This window comes from Hemiscyllium ocellatum, chromosome 51, assembly GCF_020745735.1.
Source record: "Hemiscyllium ocellatum isolate sHemOce1 chromosome 51, sHemOce1.pat.X.cur, whole genome shotgun sequence".
Taxonomy (NCBI): Eukaryota; Metazoa; Chordata; class Chondrichthyes; order Orectolobiformes; family Hemiscylliidae; genus Hemiscyllium; species Hemiscyllium ocellatum.
In genome coordinates, this window is record NC_083451.1 from 569,441 (window position 1) to 590,716 (window position 21,276).

Here is a 21,276-nt window from a genome sequence, read left to right on the forward strand (position 1 = left end):
GAACCATCTCTCAGGAAAAAATGCGTTTCATCATTATAATAATTAACAAATTATTGAAACAAGTTTAGACTCCGTAACCCAGAAACTAATTCTGACCAAGGGAAAACAATGCCAAATCAAGAACGCAAAGCCGAAACATCCTTCGCCAAATTTTAGCAGGCGTGTATTGCATTACAAACAAAACCACATGAAAAATGCAATGTCTTCATGATGAGAACAGACAGAAAGAGATAAAGAATAATAAATCAAAACAACATCATTCTGTAATCACGTCCAATTAAAATGTTCATGAAAGCCCTGCTGCAAACAAACAACTGAAATATATTTACTTCTACCAATGGAATGCATTGTATTCACAGTTTTCAAAACTGGACTGCTGTATATTGGAAGGAACATTGCAAATTTCGTTCAAAAATATGAAACAGTTCAACTGTGTTTGTAAGGTTATCTCTTAATTTCCGAGGAAGGCGTTTTAAATTCTGCACTTTGATATTAGACAGAGGTTGAAGTCCTTGTTCGGGAAGATTAAAATATTTTAAAGTTAATCTACCTTGTTGCCATTTCCCCATAACGTTTCAATTCCCCATAAAATTATGTTATCTCAGCCTTGAATACAGTTAAGAACCCAACATCCGCAGATGTGTGTGGTAAATTAATTCAGAAATTCGAGACCCTCCAAGTGTTACGATAAGAGGTAATCTCCTCTTCTAATTTTTACCAGCTACAGAGAAAACATGTGGGCAGTGCTGTGACCTGTTCAAATTCAAGAGGCAAGGAACTATCCCAGAGGTCACAATTTATATAAGAATTCACAACTTTCGTTTTTATGACCAACAGACAACATGAATACCAACAACTATATTGAACTGCTTTCTGCGAAACATATATCCTCCCACTCTACAATATTCGTCTGACAAAAAAAAAGAGATTAAGACTGACTAAAGAAAATTGCATTTCAAAACCAGTCAGCTTTGCTAATTCTTGTTTGTAAATTTTCCACTGTAGATTCTCTCAGGTTAGCCTCGATATTCTGCTGCGCGAAATTCCCCACAGGCAGGTAGCTTGTTGAGAGCTCTTCAGCTAGCACTCTAGATTTGTTGGTCTTTCGCAGTTCTGTCACAAACTGTTCAGTATGTCCGATTTTATACCCAAAACAACAGATTGTTTTAATATTATCAAAATACTAAATACGAATTTGATTGGATTTTGATATATTGGGGTATAATTTAAACTGATTGGCCGAATTTGAGTGTAGTTTTTTTTATGGCAACCCAACTGCTGCTCTTTGTTTTGGTCAATTGTTACATTGTTACCTTGCTCAGGACAAGCTGCGCTTTGGGTCAGTCCTTGCTAGCTTTTCAACTCTCGTCAAGGTACAGTACATTTGTAGCCTTTCATAACATAAGGGAGGGAAGTCCTCCATCAAGTTTTCTTAAACTGACATTATTTATTCTGAAGAAAGAGATTCTAATGCTACACTCTCTAACAAGGTGTACAATCTGTCCATGTCACATACCCCCTCCATTCCCTAAAGAATTCTGAATATTCAAATACAAAGAATTTCATTCTTCGAATCTTTGATGACGACAGGCACCATGAACACCTCCGCATAAACAACGTTTCTCATAACTCTAATATCTACGCACTGCACCATTTCTGGGTTCACCTTATCGCCAAGGGCTGATTCCCAATCGTACTGGAGAGGAAATTATAGTAGTTGCAAACGAGGCGGCCATCTGAAGAATGTCAGCGTGGGGGATCATAATCAGAGACAATCATAATGTAATTAATATTCAATATTAAGTTGGCAAAGCAGAAATATCTTACAACGTTTATGAAATAAGTCTGATAATGTGCAGAATTTCCTTGTTTAAAGATGAACAGGGGAAGGTAGATTGGAAAAGTATTTTGGTGGATAAAAGAGTTATTAAATAATAGGAAAAATTGAAAAGAGAACACAGCATTCAAAGTAGCTATATAGCTATGAGAAATATAAATACAGGACATTCCAGGCTAAAGTACCCTGATGTACTTTTAAGCTTATAAATGATACATTCAAATCAGGTAGTTAAGATTCAATTGCTAGTTGTTTGTTGGACAATAACTATAAAAGGCAATGAAGTGAATAAAACACTGAGGATTAATTAAAAAAAAGTCAATTCGGCCTCGGTGGCAACTTCCATGACCGTTTGGAAAGAAGCAATTGAGGAAAAGCATAGAGAGACACCTGGATCAATTTACGCCCGAACTCATGCTTGGGAGAGTCATCAGAGATAGCAGTGCGGTATGTCAGAATAGTATTGATGTCGGTAACTTTTCCAAGCCAGGGAGAAGTTTTCGTCTCAGACTCAGGTTCGGGAGTCTGAGACAGAACTGTAAGTTGCCAGCTTTGACACAACAGACCCCAATGCAAGATCGGCAGTGAGGCTCGTTTGTTGCGTATGTCTGACATCATTTAAGATAGCATACTAATGCTGATACTCCAAAAATATGCATGTTGATTGTAACGATAATGCTAAATTGCCCATTGTTTTCATGGATGTGCAAGCATTGTAGATCGCATTACACGGATAGAATAGGAATGCAGGATCTAATTTGAAAGCACTTCGAAAGTGCGGAAAAAATGGGCTAAATCGCTGTTTCCACAGAGCAGATATTCCATACTTCTATTATTTACTCATCAGTTTGGTTGTAACTGAAATAGCTTAACGAAAAAAATGCGTTTGAATGATAACTCATGTCTTCTTTTACTCATTTTGATGAAAATTTATGTTATCCATCAGGCACTTCAAGCCTAACAATGTACCTGACTGACTGAGGAAATCATGGAGAAAATAAGGAAGGAAAAGAAGCATATGATGCATACTGAAAGAATGCTAGCAATACTAATGAGCCAGAGTATTTCAAGAGTGGAGAGCCGGAGTGAGAGAAATAAAGAAGACTAACTGGAAATAGAATGAAAAAGTGCCAGCTGCACTAAATCAAAGAAAAAAGACAAGTCGTCAATATGTTAACAATGAAAGATTAATGAAGGATAAAGTGGGGTGTATTAGGAACAAGTAGGTTTAACTGCTCCCTGAATCAATTAATAACCGAGATAATAAATGAGAAATTTGTGGCGGACTTTGCAAAGTTAGAAAAATGATAGCAACAGCGTAGTTTAAAATGTCGATTTTGCGCAATTGAGCTGTATGTTAATGGAGCTAGGAGAGGTGTTCAACTGCCTGGCAGCACTACTGGTCGAAAAGTCTTCAGGACCAGATAGATGTATCCTGCCTTGCTGTCAGAGGTCAGCAATCAAATTGTGGTATTGTACGTGCTGGTTGGAAGGCTGAGCAGCGAGGAGGATATGTTATTTAGACAGGATCAATACAATGTAAATTTGCGATATTTGTTAAATGTAGCTCAGGTTTATGATATGTTTGTAAGTTCGCTCGCTAACCTGGAAGATTTGTTCTAAACTTTTCTTCACCATGCAGAGGTTAGACCATCAGTGAGAGACTCCAACCACGTATGTAAATGTATGGCATGTGCGGAAGAATGTGTACACATAATGAGATTTATTCGCCAACATAGGCAGGCAGACGACTATTTGAAATGTCACATAATTATTTGTCAAGACTTGAGTCGTGCTGGAAAAGCACGCAGGTCGGGCAGCATCCCAGGAGCAGGTAAATCGGCGTTATGAGAAAAAGCTAATCATCAAGCCACTTGCCCACCTTCCAACGACCACTTCGCCCATCTCCAACACATCCCATCCATCTGGACCCTCGGTCCTCATTACCCGCCCTCGACATCTTTATTTCCAACTGTCACCGAGACATTAACAACCTCAATCTGTCCTTCACCTTCCCACACTCCAACCTCTCGCCCGCACAACGTGCAGCCTCCACTCCCTCTGCTCTGTCCTTAATTCACCATTAAACCAGCGCACAAAGAGGGGAGGAGGTGGGTGCGTGCAGTGGTAGTTTGTTTGACGCACTGATCTCTAACCAACATGATTCCACCTTCTCCTACCACTTGCTTGACGATAAACCCATCGGCAAATCATCACCTCCCATACTAAGCACAACCTCAGCACCTCAATGGATCTCCCAACAGCTTCCAACCTCATACTTCAGGAACGCCGCACAGCCCGATTCTCCGTCCCACCCAAGATCCACAAGCCTGACTACCCCAGCTGACCCATCATCTCAGCCTGCTCCTGCCCCACCGAATTCATCCCCATTTACTACGATATTGTCTCATTCCCCCGGTCCAAGAACTCCCAGCATACCTTCCGAACACTATCATTGCCCTCCACCCCATCCAAGACTTCCGTTTCCCAGGCTACGAACACATCATCTTTACCATAGACATCCAGTTCCTCTCCATAGGCATTAATAAGCACTACCCCTGCCACCAGCTATGTTTTCCGATTTGTTGCCTGCATGTAATTCTTTTTTCTAATTCTGATGAAGGGCTTTTGACAGAAACATCGATGTTCCAGCTTATCGGATGCTGCCTAACCTGCTGTGCTTTTACAGCATGAGTCTGAACTTGACTGTAATCTCTAGCATCCGCAGTACTCACTTTCGCCATATACGTATTTAACAGAGTGCAGTTTGAGAGAGAGCACTGATCAGAGAGGCCTGTGTTCATTAGTCTCTGAGAAAATAACAGTACGGGTGCAGCACGTGTTAAAGATGACAAGCTGTATTTTGGCTTTTGATCGGGCGAAGGATTTGAGTGACAGAAAAAAAAGCCTTGCATCCATTTTCCAACGTATTAATGAGGCCATAAATGGAATATTCTGAGCTGTGTTAGAATACTTAAAATATGAAGGACGTTCATGCTCTACAGTGAATGTAGTGAATGTTATCGAAATATTGCCTGGGATGACATGCCTGACATATGTGCAGAGATCGGGTTCTTTAAGAAAGTATTCCCTGGGGTTTAAAACATTGACCGGAGAAATAATAGAAAACAGCTTAATTTCAAAATGACTAGAAAGGCAAGATGCAGGAACGATGATAACGTTGATGGGAGAGTCCAAAATAAACTTGAGCATTTGACGATAAGCCAAACGAAGAAATAAGAACAAAAAAAAGTTCACAGAAACAGGCCCTTCGCCACTTCAAACCTCCGCCGATCCAGACACTCCATCTAAACCTGCCGCCTATTTTCATAAGTTCTATATACCTTTGCTCCCTACCCATTCTTGTATCAATGATGAAATGGAATATTATCCATTTACTGTAAAATTTGAAGAGAATACTTTTCTTCAATTCAGTGCTGTACTGAGGTTTGTAAATGATGTTTTGATAAAGGTTTGCAGTTAGCTTATCTTTGTTGTTGTGGTTCTGTTCGCCGAGCTGGAAGTTTTTGCTGCAAACGTTTCGTTCCCTGGCTAGGAAACATCATCAGTGCCGTTGGAGCCTCGTGTGAAGCGCTGCTTTGATGTTTCTTCCGGTATTTATATTGGTTTGTTCTTGCCGCTTCCGGGTGTCAGTTTCAGCTGCAGTGAATTGTATGTGGGGTCCAGGTTGATGTGTCTGTTGATGGATGTTCTTGCCGTTTCCGGGTGTCAGTTTCAGCTGTAGTGGTTTGTATATGGTGTCCAGGTCAATGTGTCTGTTGATTGGGTTTGGGGATGAATGCCATGCTTCTAGGAATTATCTGGCTGTTCTCTGTCTGGCTTGTCCTATGATAGTGGTGTTTTCCCAGTCAAATTCATGTTGCTGGTTGTCTGAGTGTATGGCTACCAGAGATAGCTGGTCGTGTCGTTTTGTGACTAGCTGATGTTCATGGATGCGGATTGTTAGCTGTCTTCCTGTTTGACCTATATAGTATTTTGTGCAGTCCTTGCATGGTATTTTGTAAACTACGTTAGTTTGGCTCATGCTGGGTATTGGGTCCTTTGTTCTAGTGAGTTGTTGTCTGAGCGTGGATGTTGGCTTGTGTGCTGTTATGAGTCCTAAGGTTCGCAGTAGTCTGGCTGTCAGTTCTAGTAGCCATACACTCAGACAACCAGCAGCATGAATTTGACTGGGAAAACACCACTATCATAGGACAAGCCAGCCAGAGAACAGCCAGAGAATTCCTAGAAGCATGGCATTCATCCCCAAACTCCATCAACAGACACATTGTCCTGGACACCATATACAAACCACTACAGCTGAAACTGACACCCGGAAACGGCAAGAACATCCATCAACAGACACATCAACCTGGACCCCACATACAAATCACTGCAGCTGAAACTGACACCCGGAGGCGGCAAGAACAAACCAATATAAATACCGGAAGAAACATCAAAGCAGCGCTTCACACGAGGCTCCAACGGCACTGATGATGTTCCCTAGCCAGGGAACGAAACGTTTGCAGCAAAAACTTCCAGCTCGGCGAACAGCACCACAACAACGGATACCCGAGCTACAAATCTTCAACCAGATTTTAGCTTATCTTTGTTAGAATTCTGTAAACAGTCAACTTGACTTTGCAATAGTCACACTCAGCGAAAGCTGAAGAACTGTTATGTCTATGACCGGGGAATGAGAGGATAACAACTTGAGTTTCCCCCAGTTTTTGCCCTTTTAAGTGTGATAACGAACGCGATAAGGCAGGCGTCTGTACAATGTTTCAATATTCTTTGCATTGAGGCATCTGACATAGTGTAATGAGTCGAAACCTTGCAGGATTTTTAATAAACATCTTTGCTCTTGCTAATAATTGGGTTAAGTCGATTTAATTTACACGACAATATATTATATATTATGTTATCCTTTCCACTTCTACCACTTCCGTTAGCAATGCGTTCAGCCTCCTCCCCCCACCTTTGTGTAAAGAACGTCGGACGAATATCTTCCCTGAACCTTTCAACTCACACTTAGAACTCGTGAACCACAGTAATTGAGTTACACACACTGGGAAAGAAGTCTTCTTGCTGTCCACCCTGTCTGCACATGTCACGATTTTGTTGACCTTAATCACGTCCACCCGAAAACTTTCTTCTTATTGAACATATTCTTCATTTGTTCAACCTGTCTTCATAGCTAGAACCGTTCAATCCAGGCAACATTCTGATGAACCTACTCTGCAAACTCTCCAAAACATGCATATCCTCTTGTTAATGTGGCGACCAGAACTCTACGCTGTATTCTAAATGCAGCTGAACCAAAATCCTATACGACCGGAACATGACCTGCCAACTCTTGTACTCAATACACTGTCCTATGAAGGAAAGCATGGACGTATGCCTTTTTAACCACATTACTGAACAGCGTTGCCATCCTCAGGGAAAAATGGACCTGAAACCCCAGATCTCGCTGTATGTAAGTTTTCCCAAGGACTTTTACATTTACTATATAGTTCGCTCTTGAACTGGATTTTTCAAAATTAATTACCTCACAATTATCAGCATTGAACTCATTTCCCCATTTTTCTGCCCATCTCTCCAATCTATCTATATTGTGCTGTATTCGCTGAGAGTCCCCTTCACTATCTGCTTTTCCACCAACCTTAGTGTCATCTGCAAACTTGCTGCTCAGGCACCTGATAACTTCCTCCTCATTATTTATATCCAAGACAAACAACAGTGGTCCAAGAACTGAACCCTGTGGTCGCAGGTCCCCATTTGGTGAAACTCCCTTCCAATACTACACTTTGTCTCCTGTTGTCCAGCCAGTTCTCCATCCATCTAGATCGTACATGATGGATCATATGCGATTTCATGTTCCCCATCAGCCGACAATGGGGAACTTTATTAAATGCCTTATCAAGTCCGAATGCCTGGCATCTACCGCCCTTCCCCTTTCAATCCAATTTGCCACTTCAACAAAGAATTTAATAGGTTTGTAAGACTTGAATTTCCCCGCAAAAAATCCACGCTGCCCATCACTGAATAGCTCATTTTCTTCCTAATGGCAATACATATTGTCCCTTACTTTAGCTAAAATTGAAGTCGGGCTCACCGGTCTCTGAATGCCTCGAGCATCACTCCTACTCTCTTAAACAAGGGCACAATATTAGCAATTTTCCAGTCATCTGGTCTGCATCCCTGTTCAAGGATGCTGCAAGGATATATGTTAAAGCACAGCTATTTCCTCTCTCTCTCTCTCTCTCTCTCTCTCTCTCTCTCTCTCTCTCTCTCTCTTCCCTCACTGACCTGTGATAGATCCTATCGGACCTGGGAGAGTTTCACACTATACACCCAAAACCTCCTCCCTCCTTATGCCTACATGAGCTAGAGCATTCAAAGATCGATCCCTAACCTCAAATTCCGTAATGTCCCTCTTCTCAGTGAATACCGATACAAAGTTCTCGTTAAGGATTTCACCCAATTTCTCTGACTCAATGGATATGGTTCCTCGTTTGGCCTTGAGTGGGTTAATATTTACTCTCGTTTTTACCCTCTTGTTCCTTATAGCTGTAAAAATGCATTGGGATTATCTTTAACCTGTTTCCTGAAGATATCTCATGACTCATTTTAGCCCTCTTACATCCTCATTTCGCAATGTTCCTGCATTCCTCTTATTCTTCCAAAGCTTTGTTTGGCTTCAGTAGCCTCGACATTATGTACGTATCCGTTTCTTCTTAGTTAGAGTTACAATTTATCCTGTCATCTAAAGTTCCTCAACCTCGCCATTTCGATCTCTTATTTCACAGGAACACACTTTTTCAAAACTCTAAACAAGCTTTTTTTCAAAGCCTCTCACGTGTATGATAAAGCAATGTTTTCACCAAATCACTCGATGAAGTAATTACACAAGAAAATAGAAAGTCGTTACCTGATCAGCTCAGGAGCTTTTTTTCATGACAGGAGGAGGGCAGGTGGGCGACACGACACATGTCATATCTTGGGTTCAGGCGCTACCTAATAACACAATTTCACTCACCTACCCAAGAGACCTCTGGTCCTCCCTCTCAACTCTAGATAATTGTAGGTTCTAAGGCCCGAGATAAGTATTTAAAACAGTTTCACTCACCTTCTCATGAGCCCTCTCATTCTCGCTCTCACCTCTCTACAAATGGAGGCTCCGAAGTCACAGGTCTGTTTGTTAAACGGTTTCTCTCAACTTCCAACCAGCCCTCTGATCCTCGCTCTCACCGGTTGACAAATGCAGGCTCCAACGCCCGAAGTAAGATATTAAATAGGTTTCACTAGCTTACCCAACAGACCTCTGGTCCTCCATCTCCCCTCTTAACAAATGGTAACTCAAAGGCCCGACGTAAGCTTTTAAACGATTTCAGTCACCTACCCAGCAGCCCTCTGGTCCTCCATCTCACCTCCCGACAAATGGAGGACACGACGCCCGATGTCAGTTTTTAAAAATGGTTTCACTCACCTTCCCAGCAGCCATCTGGTCTTTACTTTCACCTCGAGAGCAATGGAGTCTCCGATGACCCCGGTAAATTTTTATACGTTTCATTCACGTTGCCAACAGTCCTCCAGCCTTCACTTTCACCTCTTGACAAATGCCATTTCCGACGCCCGAGGTAAGTTTTTAAAACAATATCACTCACCTTCCCAGCAGCCCTCTGATTGTTGATGTCACCTCTTGAAAAAATCATTCAAACAATTAATTTTGGAATGAGAAGTTTGATCACGCGGACCTAAGGAATTTGCGATCACAACAAGGGGTTGAGACCTAATTAAGATGGTATTTGCAAGAAGGCAATCAAATTTTATCTGTGGTTAAATGTTCTCCTTGATATCAGGAAGGTGGCGTTATGGCATTGAGGTCAATGGTCTGTCAGGAGCAGAATGAAAGGCGGAGCAGGTCAGATCGGTTGAGTGGCGAACTTCTCCCCCTCCTATCTTCTAAGTTTGTTTCTTTCACCAATGTACTGCCTCCATGAAGTACAGGAACACGTTAAAAAAAAAGAACAACATGGGCAACATCGTATCTTTACTGGAGTCATAATGAGGAAGTGCTGGTTTTGGACTGGGGTGGATAAAGTTAATAATTAAACATACCAGGTTACTGTCCAACAGGTGTAATTTAATTTTCAAGTTTTCAGAATATATGGTAAAAGACGAAAGTGTCATACAGGTGTTGCAACATCTTGGGCAAACCTATATTGCTGTTAAGTTTTTAATCACCTGGAATGGGAACTCTGTCTTCGATTGTTAAATATGTAAATGCAAACATTTCTTTCACGATGCAGTCCCAAGATAAATTAGGGTTATTTCTAAAGTTGCCATCTCATCACAGACAACATGTTGAAATTGTTGCATTTAGAGTCTGTCTGAGTTGCAAACTTGAACTGAGTTCCAAAGTAGAAAGTATGCCTCTCCAAATGTAAACGTGCAAGTTCAATTTTACCTGATGGACTTATATATGCGTGTGATTGAGTGTGAGCAAGATAGAAACATTGAGTGTGGGGAGTGTGTGTGTTTGTAAGTAAGAGAGTCTGTTCATTAGAAAGCGTTCTGACCATCCAGCTAACTGACGAAGGAGCAAGAGTACCTCCAAATCAACCTGTTGGAATACAACCTGGTGTTGTCTGTTTATAACTTCTCCCCTGACATTCCGAAAGTACTACTACTTCCTACCACTTGGACAGGGACTGGCTGAATATGGCCGCCAACGTATCTCATCCACTTCCCATACCTCTGCACTCAAACCCCAAAACTCCAACGGTAACAAGGACATAACCCCCTTGTCACCACCTTCCTCTCCACCAACCTCTGCATAAACCACATTATCCAACGACATTTCCGCCACCTACAAACGGACCCAACCACCAGGAATATATTTCCCACCCCCCCTTATCCGCTTTCTGCAAAAAAAAGTTCTCTCCGTGACTACCTGGTCAGGTCCACGGCCCTCAACATCCTATCATACACTCCTGTCGTCTTTCCAACCCCCGCAGGAATTACAAATCCTGCGCTCACACCTCCTCCCTCACCTCCATCCAAGGCCGCTAAGGAGCCTTCCACATCCATCAACATTTCTCATACGCATCTACCAAATTCATTCATTGTGTCTGTTGCATTGATGCGATTTTCTTTACATTGGTGAGAGTGGACACCTTCTTGCAGAGTGCTTTATGGAACATGACCGGGACACCCTGTGGCTAAACATTTCAATCCCCCTCCCAATCTGCTGAGGACATGTAGTTCCTGGGCCTCCTCCACCGCCATTCCCTCACTTCCCGACGCCTGGAAGAAGAACGCCTTATCTTCTGTTTCTGAGCTCTCCAACCACAGGGAGTCAGTGTGGATTTCACCAGTTTCCTCATTTTCCCTCCCCCCACTTTACTCCAGTTCGAAGCTGCCAGCTCAGCACCATCCTATGACCTGTCCGCCCTTCCAATAATCACTTCCACCTCTCCCCTCCACCCTCATCTCTGACCTATCAGTTTCAACTGCACCTTCACCCACATATTATATCATTCGCTACGTTCCCAACTGCGCCACTTCCCTCCCATTTTCTCTCCACCAAGGAGGCTCCGTGCTTCATCCTGATGAAGAGCTTTTGCCCGAAACGCCGATTTTCCTGCTCCTCGGATGCTGCCTGACCTGCTGCGCTTTCTCAGCACCATTCTCATCTTGACTCTGATCTCCAGCATCCGCAGATCTCACTTTCGCCTTAGAAAAAAGATCAGGCAAGCATCAGATGATGTTGGTTCGATAAAAGTAACATCTGACATCAGAAGGTGTTCTCTGGCAATATTTTTTTTCTAAACCGTTCAGGGAATTGTCTGAAACAGAGAAAATAACAGCTGTTCGAAATATATCAAAATAATTTCCAGGATCAGAGCGGAGTAATCAGAACAGGAAGTGCTTTAGTAAGCCAACAAAGATGAGCCCAATCCTGCTGAAATAAAGATACGGAGGGCCAGGGATTTGGCAAATGCAAATATATGCAGGGGGGCGGCAGAGGTGAGAAAGCAGATTCCATGCTTGAGTTACTTCACGACGGCCAAATCAAATCTACTCTGGCACATCTGAACAGGCACCAAAACTAGGGTCATCTCGTGGTGGAGGAAGGTATTTGTTTCGGTCAGCGATACTGGAATAGTTCTCCACCAGACAGATGGAAGTTAGTGCAGGAGGATAGGAGCGGGATAGGGAGAATTATTCACTAATTCATCAGGTGGACAACAGGATACTGTTCCCACTAATTTAACGAGACTAAGAAGAGTACGTACCAAGAGGATGATTGTCCTTTGGTGTCAATGTAATAATCCCAATTGTCAAGCATTTATCATTTCGTTAGGTGCATAGTTCCTGTAAACCGCCTGAATATTTTTTGTGGAACAAACCTAATAAACTGGAAAAACATTCCCGACAGGCGATTAATTGTGCTGGTGATCATAAGCCCTTTCATGCAACAACATCTGGTATTTTATTTCCGTTTACTTCATAGAATACAGGAGTTCAGTTTGGAAGCAACTTTCTCCTTTCCCCTGGAAGGCTGATCAGGCGATGAAGAGAATGGCTACAGCGTCGGAAAGATTTCGCATGAAACCACGAGAGTGAGATTTGGAAATCTGTCGGTCCAGAATTAAGAAAATTGGAGCTCCCATTCTTCTTCTCGTGAATTTCAGCAAAATCTCTACTTGGAACCCCTCCAATATTAATGGTCAATAACCTCAAAGATGTCAATAAAGTTGAACAGTTAGGGGTGGAAATAAAGTGTGCAATTCCTTTGACTTCACTTCTCTGATGCATGGTCTCTGAAACGGAGTTAACAATTGTTTGAATGGAACCGTTGACATTATCCAAATTTTTACATGGTTTTTCTTGTCCATCACTAAAGTAATGTCGTTTTGCTGTCTGGATTCATTGCACTGTAGAGAATGGATACACACTCTTATGTCCAATTCGTGCATGCCGAACAAATATCTGAAATTAATCGATTTCCATTTGTCAACATTTACACCATAACACTCTGACCACTTCCTCTTCATATACCCATACAAGTTCCTTATAAATGTTGCTAGTTTGCAGCCTTCGTCATTTCTTCTGGCAGCTCACTCAATACACGCAGCACGCTCTATAGGAAATGTTGCCCCTTCGCTGCCTATTAAATCTTTCCCAAATCGCCTTAAATCTTATCTGTCTGATATTGGACTCCACTAACACGAGAGAAAACACCTTGCCTATTCATGCTGTCCATGCCTGTCATACGGTAACAGCCATGGATCAAGTAACCCTGCTTGCTGAAAATAGATGCAACTTTAGGAGTTTCTACCAAAAGCCTAACATCTTTCTCTCTGGCAAAGCACATATAAATCTTTTCTTTTAAGGTTTGCAAATACTTTCATTAAACAGGGAGACAAGAATTGCACGCATTTGTTCCACAAGTGGCCTAACTAATGTCCTGTCTATTACTGAAACGTGACCTGCTCCACTGAATGAAATGATCTGTAAAGGAGACCATACCAAAGGACTTCATCACAATCCTATCCAACTGCGACTACAACTTCAAGGAAATCTGAAACTGCACTCCATCCTCTTTTTGTTTGGCAATACGAATCAGTACATTCATCTTATCTGCATAAGTCTTGCCCTGATTTGCCTTTTCAAAGTGCAACATGTTACGTTTATCTGAATTAAAATCCACCTTCCAATACTCTTGCATTGGCAGATTTGATCAAAATCCCGTTGTACTCTGAGGTAAATTTCCTTCCTGCCCGCTATAAATCCAGTTTTTGTGTAATCTTCAAGCTTAGTAACCATGTCTGGTATGTTCACATCCAAATTATTTATAGACGTGATGTAAAGCAATGGGGCTGGCACTGATCCTTATGACATCCCACTGTACTAAAGATCCGGTTATTCAGATTTCCTTCCAACAGTTGTCCACAACTGATGTTCGGCTCATCGGTCTGTATTACCCTGGATTCTTCTTAGGTTTAATAACACATCGGGACAGAACATTTTCTGGTTCACATTTTGCTGTGAAGAGTGACCTGGGTGTCCTTTTTCACGAGGCATGGAAGGTCGGTCTGCAGGTTCAATAGGAGAAAGTGAGGAAAATAGATTCTGGAGATCAGAGTCGAGAACGTAGTACTATGAAAGCACAGCATGTCAGACAGCATCCTTGGGGAAGGAGAATCGACCATTCAGACATATGCTCTTGATCAAGTCATCCCTGATAAAGGGCATATGCTCAAAGCGTCAATTCTCCTGATTCTCAGATGCTGCATCACCTGCTGTGCTTTTCCAGCACCACTGGAATACTGACTCTAATCTCCAGCATCTGCTGTACCCACGTCTGCCTCAACTGGGATCATATTTATTGGAGTTTAGAACAGTGAGGTAGGCTTCTTCATAAACGTTTAAATTGTGAAGCGACTGGATAGTATGGAAACAGAGAATATATTTTTATTAATGAATAAAAAATGGACAAGATGGCGCAACTTCAAAATAAGGGAACTATGTTTCAGACCGTATTGAGAAGGAACATCATCACCCAGACGATTGTGAAACTGTGGAAATGCATGCTCAACGATGTAGTTGAGATTTCCTCATTGAAAGTTTTTTTTTCAAATGATAGGATAGCTTTTTTTAACGTCAAGGAATTAAGGGTTATGGTGAGAGGGTGGTAAGTGGTTCTGACTACCGATAAGATCAGCCATGATCTTGTTGAACTGCAGAACGGGCTCGATTGGCCAGATGGTCGACGTCTACTCCTATTATGTATGTTCTTATTTTCTTGTCTTCTGAACTATTTCCTCTCCTTTCACGCCAATAAAACTCCAGCAGTCCAGACTATGTTTGCGAAGTTAAAATCCCCTAAAAATACGTTTTACAGACAACTGAGAAGTATTTGAACAAAATTTGCAGAACTGCTGAATATTCTTCAGTGAATAACCACGATAGTAAACAGATGAACACTCACAGAAAACGTGCAATCAATCAAGTAATGCCTCACTTTGGTATCGAAGTTGTTAATAGCAATAAAACCAAATATTTGGAAATCATCAGTGGCTGAAGACACCCGTGTGGCCTTCATGGTCTGTGACTAAGAGATATCATGCATCCTAGAATATCATGGAATCCCTACACTGTAGAAACAGGACATTTGGGGCGAAATATCATCACTGACTCTCTGAAGAGTACCCATCTAGACACATTCTCCTCTACTGTTACTCTACATCTACCCCTGACTAATGCACCTAACCTACAAACCCCTTGAACAATATGGACAATTTTGCAATGCAATTTACCTAAACCGCCTACGTTTGGCTTCTGGGAGGAGCAACCATAGTAAATCCACGCAGACACGTGGAGAATGTGCCATCTCCACACCGTCAGTTGGCCGAGGCTGGAATCGAAGCCAGGTCACTGGAGCTGTGAGGCAGCAGTTTGGGAAGAAGGTGGGAAAGCCAATATTCTGTCCTTCTTAACCAAAAGAGAATTTGAGCACAGGATCAAAGAAGTCTTGATGTTTCATTGGCAGAGAACATCCAATATATCCATATTCATTTGAGTACTGATCACAAATTATTTTCATCATCTCTGGCTGTGGCGACTTAGGACGTGCCTTTCAGCTTGTGGACTACCGTGTCGTTTCAAGACCTATTCTGTCTATTTCTTGCACAGAACTAAACACATGCGTTGCATCAGCCTTGGGTTCCAGTTTCCTCATACAGCCAGAATGTCCGCTAATTGTATTATTCTGTTCTCAGTGTACTCGTAAGTGAATCCCTTCATTCTGAGAGAAAGAATTATGGAATGAAATTAGTTTAATTAATCGTTTCATGTCATCGCTTTCATGGATGTCAGTCTCCACGGACCGTAATTGTGCACCAGAGTGTGCCCCTCTCCAATAATAAGGCAATCCTTCGATATGTTTGCACACTGTCAGTGAGAGCAGCACACACACCCAACACGAAAAGAGATGAGCAACGCAAATCCCTCGACCGCTATTTGTGAACAATATATCACAACGATGAAAAAGTGAATTGAAGTCTAACTACAGTTAACTGCATAGATCCAGCAATGGGCTGTGATCCAAGGACACTGTGTTGGAATAGTACAGCAATAGCTTGGAATACGGGAACAACGACTTGGTACGGTGATGCAAAGATATGGAAAGTGAGAAACGTAGACTGGAACAGCACAACACTAGCGAAGGTGTTCTTTGGCATGAGTCACTCGTCCGTACAATTCGACCGATTGAGTCTAATCCATCGCATTGAAAGAGCCCTTCAATTCATTCAACTGGTTTATTATCCAATTCTCGCTATTATTGGCCTCCTTGGTAAGGTTTTCTAATTTGTATCCATTCTGGCATTACTGTGTAACCATTTCTGCATCTTATGATTGCACGGGTATTATTGACAAACTCTGAGCAAACATATTACCGTGCTTGACATTCAATTGTTGCCTCTCGTCAGCCTGAAGTGTCTCTGATTCCCGCTGTAAGTAGTTTAAATGTCACTATCTCAGTGCTCTTATTGAGTAAATACTGACACATTATTGTAATCGCCATGCATTTAAATCAGTTGTCAAAGTGAATCTACATTCTTTCGTTCTGGTCACAGATATCCATGCTTTCCTTTTGGCGTCATTGCATTATCCAGGTCGTGGTCATTGATTTGAACGGAATGATCGAAGTCGTGTTTTGGAGATGCAGCAGTGCTTATTTTTGATAGTGGGATTGATTTTTAAAGTTGTCAGCTGGGTTTTTGTTGAGTGCAATACATTTGCATGATGCTGTCAGGGCGTAGAATGATGTCAGAGCGGCACTGGTCCAAGGAGGTAAAGAGTATTCTATGAGGAAACAGATGTGAGCAATTGTCCATTTCGAGCCTGCATGCAGTCGCCACCATCTCTGCATGAGGATAGTTCAGAAAAAGTGACTTTGTCCGTTTCCAACACTCCAACACTGAGTCGTTGATTGCTATTCAGTCTTCAGAATGCAGATAGATAATTCACAATTACACATGGGTACTCAGGAATTCTAAGGGAAAGGACAACACTGGCACCATCAAACTACCCAAGAAAAACCATCATGACCAAAGTGCGGGCATCATATCCGATTGACGTGACTTCGAGTGACTTTAATAACATCGCACCTATTTCCTGTGGGATTTATTCATTTCAGCATATGCATTATAACATACAGTCATAGACTTATGCATAACGAAAACCACTCGATTTACCTTATCCCACATTTTCATCGGTAATCAAATTATGTAAGATCAATTACGAGCTGCAGCAGAAAACCCTAATACTGTGATAAACATTTGGTAGAACAATATGACAGTATCCTATTTGTTTGTCAAATTAAGTAGTATGGAAATCTGATCTCTTTGATCCGAGCAGAACCAATAACTTCACTGTTTATGTTCCTCAGCTAACGTAATAACCATCATAATTCTCTCCCGGAAAAAGTGTGGTCTCTCACAATGCGTCACTCACTATCTGATGGCTATGGCAATAGCGGATTTACTCGTCGTCATTATTGATCTAATACTGCGACGCATTCCATTCCTCTACAAGGTAGAGCACCATTTCTTAGAAAACATTCCTGTTTGTAACATCCACGCTGTCCTGCTCCATGCCGCCACTGACTGTTCTGTCTGGTTCACAGTTACTTTCAACTTTGATCGCTTCGTGAATATTTGTTGCCCCAAAGTGAAAAATGAATGCTGCCGTGTGAAAACACCGGCTGTGGTTCTGGGAACTGTGACTGGAATGAGTTGTTTGAAGAACATTTCTTGGTATTTTATGTTTACAGGTCAGTATAGTCAGAGGGATGGACCCTGGTTCTGCTGGCTGCCACGACGTATCAGATATTCTTCATTGTGGGGCGCAATTGAGTTATTTCATTACCTACTCACCCCAGGAGTTGCTTTTATTCTCATTCTGCTTCTCAATGGTTTAACGGTCAGGCATATTATCGTGGCCAGCAGATCCCGAAAGAGGCTCCACCATCAAAGGAACAAGAAGATCACCAGAGACACTGAGATGAACAATCGAAGGAATTCAATAATTTTGTTGTTCCTTCTGTCAATCAATATTATTTTGTTATGGTTAGTATCAATGGTGTTTTCCATAAATAGACGACTGTTTTTTCTGCGATATCTGTCTGAGAAGCTGCCAGTTTTTGTAATGGAACTGGGCTACATGCTCCAGCTGCTCAGTTGTTGTACAAACACTGCTATATATGTCTTGACACAAAGTAAGTTCAGAGAACATTTCAAGAATATTGTCAATTATCCCTTTGCTGCAATATTGAAATGTATCAAATTTTGAAAACCATTAAAGAATTGCACTATCAGAAGTCAATCCTGCAACCACATTCGCTAGTGTCTTCCATCCAGGAACATTTGCATTTACGATTTTGTCTCTTTATTTTGCTGCGGCTATTTCTGTCTCTTCACTCGTTTATTGGTACACTTCCTCATCAGTGTGTATCCTCATGCATGTGTGCATTTTGTGTGTATGAATTTAAGCATAAAAAAGATAAATAGAGAAACGGATTCGCCTCCATTTTGTCTATTCAACAGTGATCGTGACATGATGAAATATCATCTTTTTTTATGTGGGACACTTGGATTTGAATCTTGTTCCTGCAATTTGTATAGCACACACATAAACCCATGAAAACATGGTTCAGTCCTGTTGATGGGGGCGAATTAAAAACGAAATGAAAACTCCGGTCGGTAAAGAAGCAGTACTAGACGTTTAAGGAGGCTTTTCGATCTCTGAAGCGGCATACATTTCGCCGACAGATTCTCGAATGAAAAGGATGAATCATCCAGAACGCTTTTCCTCAAAGAGTGATTGCTTGCACTAAGAGACTTAGGTTTAAGTTGAGGGGTGTTAGACATAGGGTCGATGTCAAACGTACTTTACTCAGAGAAGAGTAGGAGAGTGGAATGTATTGCCTGCAACAGTAGTAGACTCGCCAACTTTAAGGGCATTTAAATGGTCATGGGATTGGCATAGGGATGAGAATCGAATTGTGCAGGTGAGATGGGCTTTAGATTAGTTTCACAGGTCGGCGTCACATCGAGAGCGAAAGGCCGGCGCTGTGCTGTCATGTTCTATGTGCTACTTTCTATGATTAAATATGAAATTTAAGGATTGTATCAAAGCGAACAACTTTGTGACCAATATTGTAAAATGTATTGGCATGAATAAGTTTTAAAAATCAGCAATGAATGCTCTTTTAAAAATTGGGAAAAAGGAGTGCAAAAGTAAATTATCAAGACATGTTTGCAAAGCACATGATTTCACCTTCCACGAGGGGAGAGAAAAGGAAGAAAGTACACAGAAAGTATTGATCTCTGAGTTGTGAAGTGCAGAATTAGCAATGAGAATGGAGAAATTAACACGGGCATTGAACACACATTTTTAATCTATGTTTAAATGTGAAGACATTCAAAAGTAAGCAAAATTAAAGAAATTCACACACCGAGTCAAAAACCATCATCATCACAGTGAAGAATATGTATGTACACTACTGTTGTAAAGAACAGGTAATGCATGCGTGCAGTGAGGAACAGGAGATTGGTATGAAAAAAGTATGTATTTTTGAAAAGCTGCTGCAGGCACGATGTTCGAAATGGCCTCCGCCTGCGCTACAGTGAACACAGTGATTCCATTGCAATGACTGACCGGTGGAAATGTCATTACATACTCTCGCATTTCATGACTTGCATGGTAACGTAGTGAAAAGTGACAGTGAAGATCACGGAATATTAAGTGTAATTTTGCCAAATTCCCTTGATTATAGACCAAAGAGCCAGAGACTCCGATAGTTAGTATCTTCTAAAACATCCAAGAATTCGGGGTCAGTCAGGCAGAAGAGCAACAATCAGTGGTGTGCTCCTGCAGCAATACGGACTGCTATGATTTTCCACCGCCACACTGTTTTTTTGTGGACAATTATCCTGGTGTGTCCTGTCCAATTGCACGTACAACAAATAACGACTAATAATTGCTGCCCCATCAGTCTCATCACTATCATTGATAAAGTGATGAAATTTGTCGTCTTCATTAATATTACGCAGTACCTCCTCAGCACTAACTTGTTCACTGAAGCTCAGTTTGTGCGCTGTCAGGACCAGTCATTCCCTGTCTTCTTTCAATCCTTGTTTTAAAGTTGGAGAACAAAGAAACAAACAACTGAATTCGAGATGTGAGTCGAGAGTAACTGCACTTATCGTCATAACTGCTTTTGACCATGTGTGGCATCAGGGAGCAAGAACAACTTTGGAATAAATGGGAATCCTGTAAACCATGGTCCTGTTTGAAGTGTGAACTGGGACAAAAATGTCTATCGTTTCTGAGAGCAGACGTGTTAGCTCCAAGACTCTCCGCAGCAGTTATTCAGGAGAGGTTTTCCTCAGTAAGCCTGTAGATCAATTATGGAAAGGTGAGACACCATATTCGTATGAAATAGTAGATTTGCTCTATCGTTCGCGTGTCTCTCTTGTTGTATAACTGGGTAGTGACCAAAGCTCACTCAAATGGAGAGGTGGGGAATGACAGTACTTTCTCGTCACCTCTCTCAAAGCAGTAATTATAGGCACACTGTTGGCATTACTCCGCATTACAAAAACCCATGCCGAACCAATTGACACAAACAAACACACTCTTAGTTTCTTAGCGTAGATATTGCACAATGAATATGTTTAGAAGTGTTATTACACTTTCTGGAACAACTCAGAGGGAAGGATAATATCATGAGAGCATTTCTGTCCTAAGTGCAACCATCTCAACTGCCCCCCTCCATTGTTACGTCACAGCTGGGAATGTTTGCCAATGATTGCACAATGTTCAACAGAATTGATGAATGTTGAGATACTGAATCAGTCTTCACCGAAAACGGAGAGACCTGCAATATATCCAGCTGTGGGCTGAAAAGTGACAAGGAAGATTGGCACTAGATACAATGGTGATATCAGAAAATAGAGAATTGCACCATCGCTCCTTGCCACCCAATGCCATAACACTCCTTGATCTCCCAAATGCCAGAATCTTGGGAACTACCAGTTACCAAAAACTGAACGTGACTCACTGTATAACATCAACGCCTGCAAGGCTAGTTCATGGCTAGGAAAGTACATGTCATACTTTCCAAAAGAAGATCCGTCTTTCCAGAAGCGGCAGTGCCAGATGCACTGCATCAAACAGTACTTGTGTCAACAGTTTGAGAAATAGTGGATACATTGGTGAATATTTTACAGCATTCTGTACACTGGAAGATTTCCAGTGGACCGAAGAATGGCGAAATAATGCAACTCCTGAGAAAAGGAGGGTAAGAGATTGTTTACTGTGAAGGAACAATTGGTAGGGTTAGAAAAACTAGGGAGGAGAAT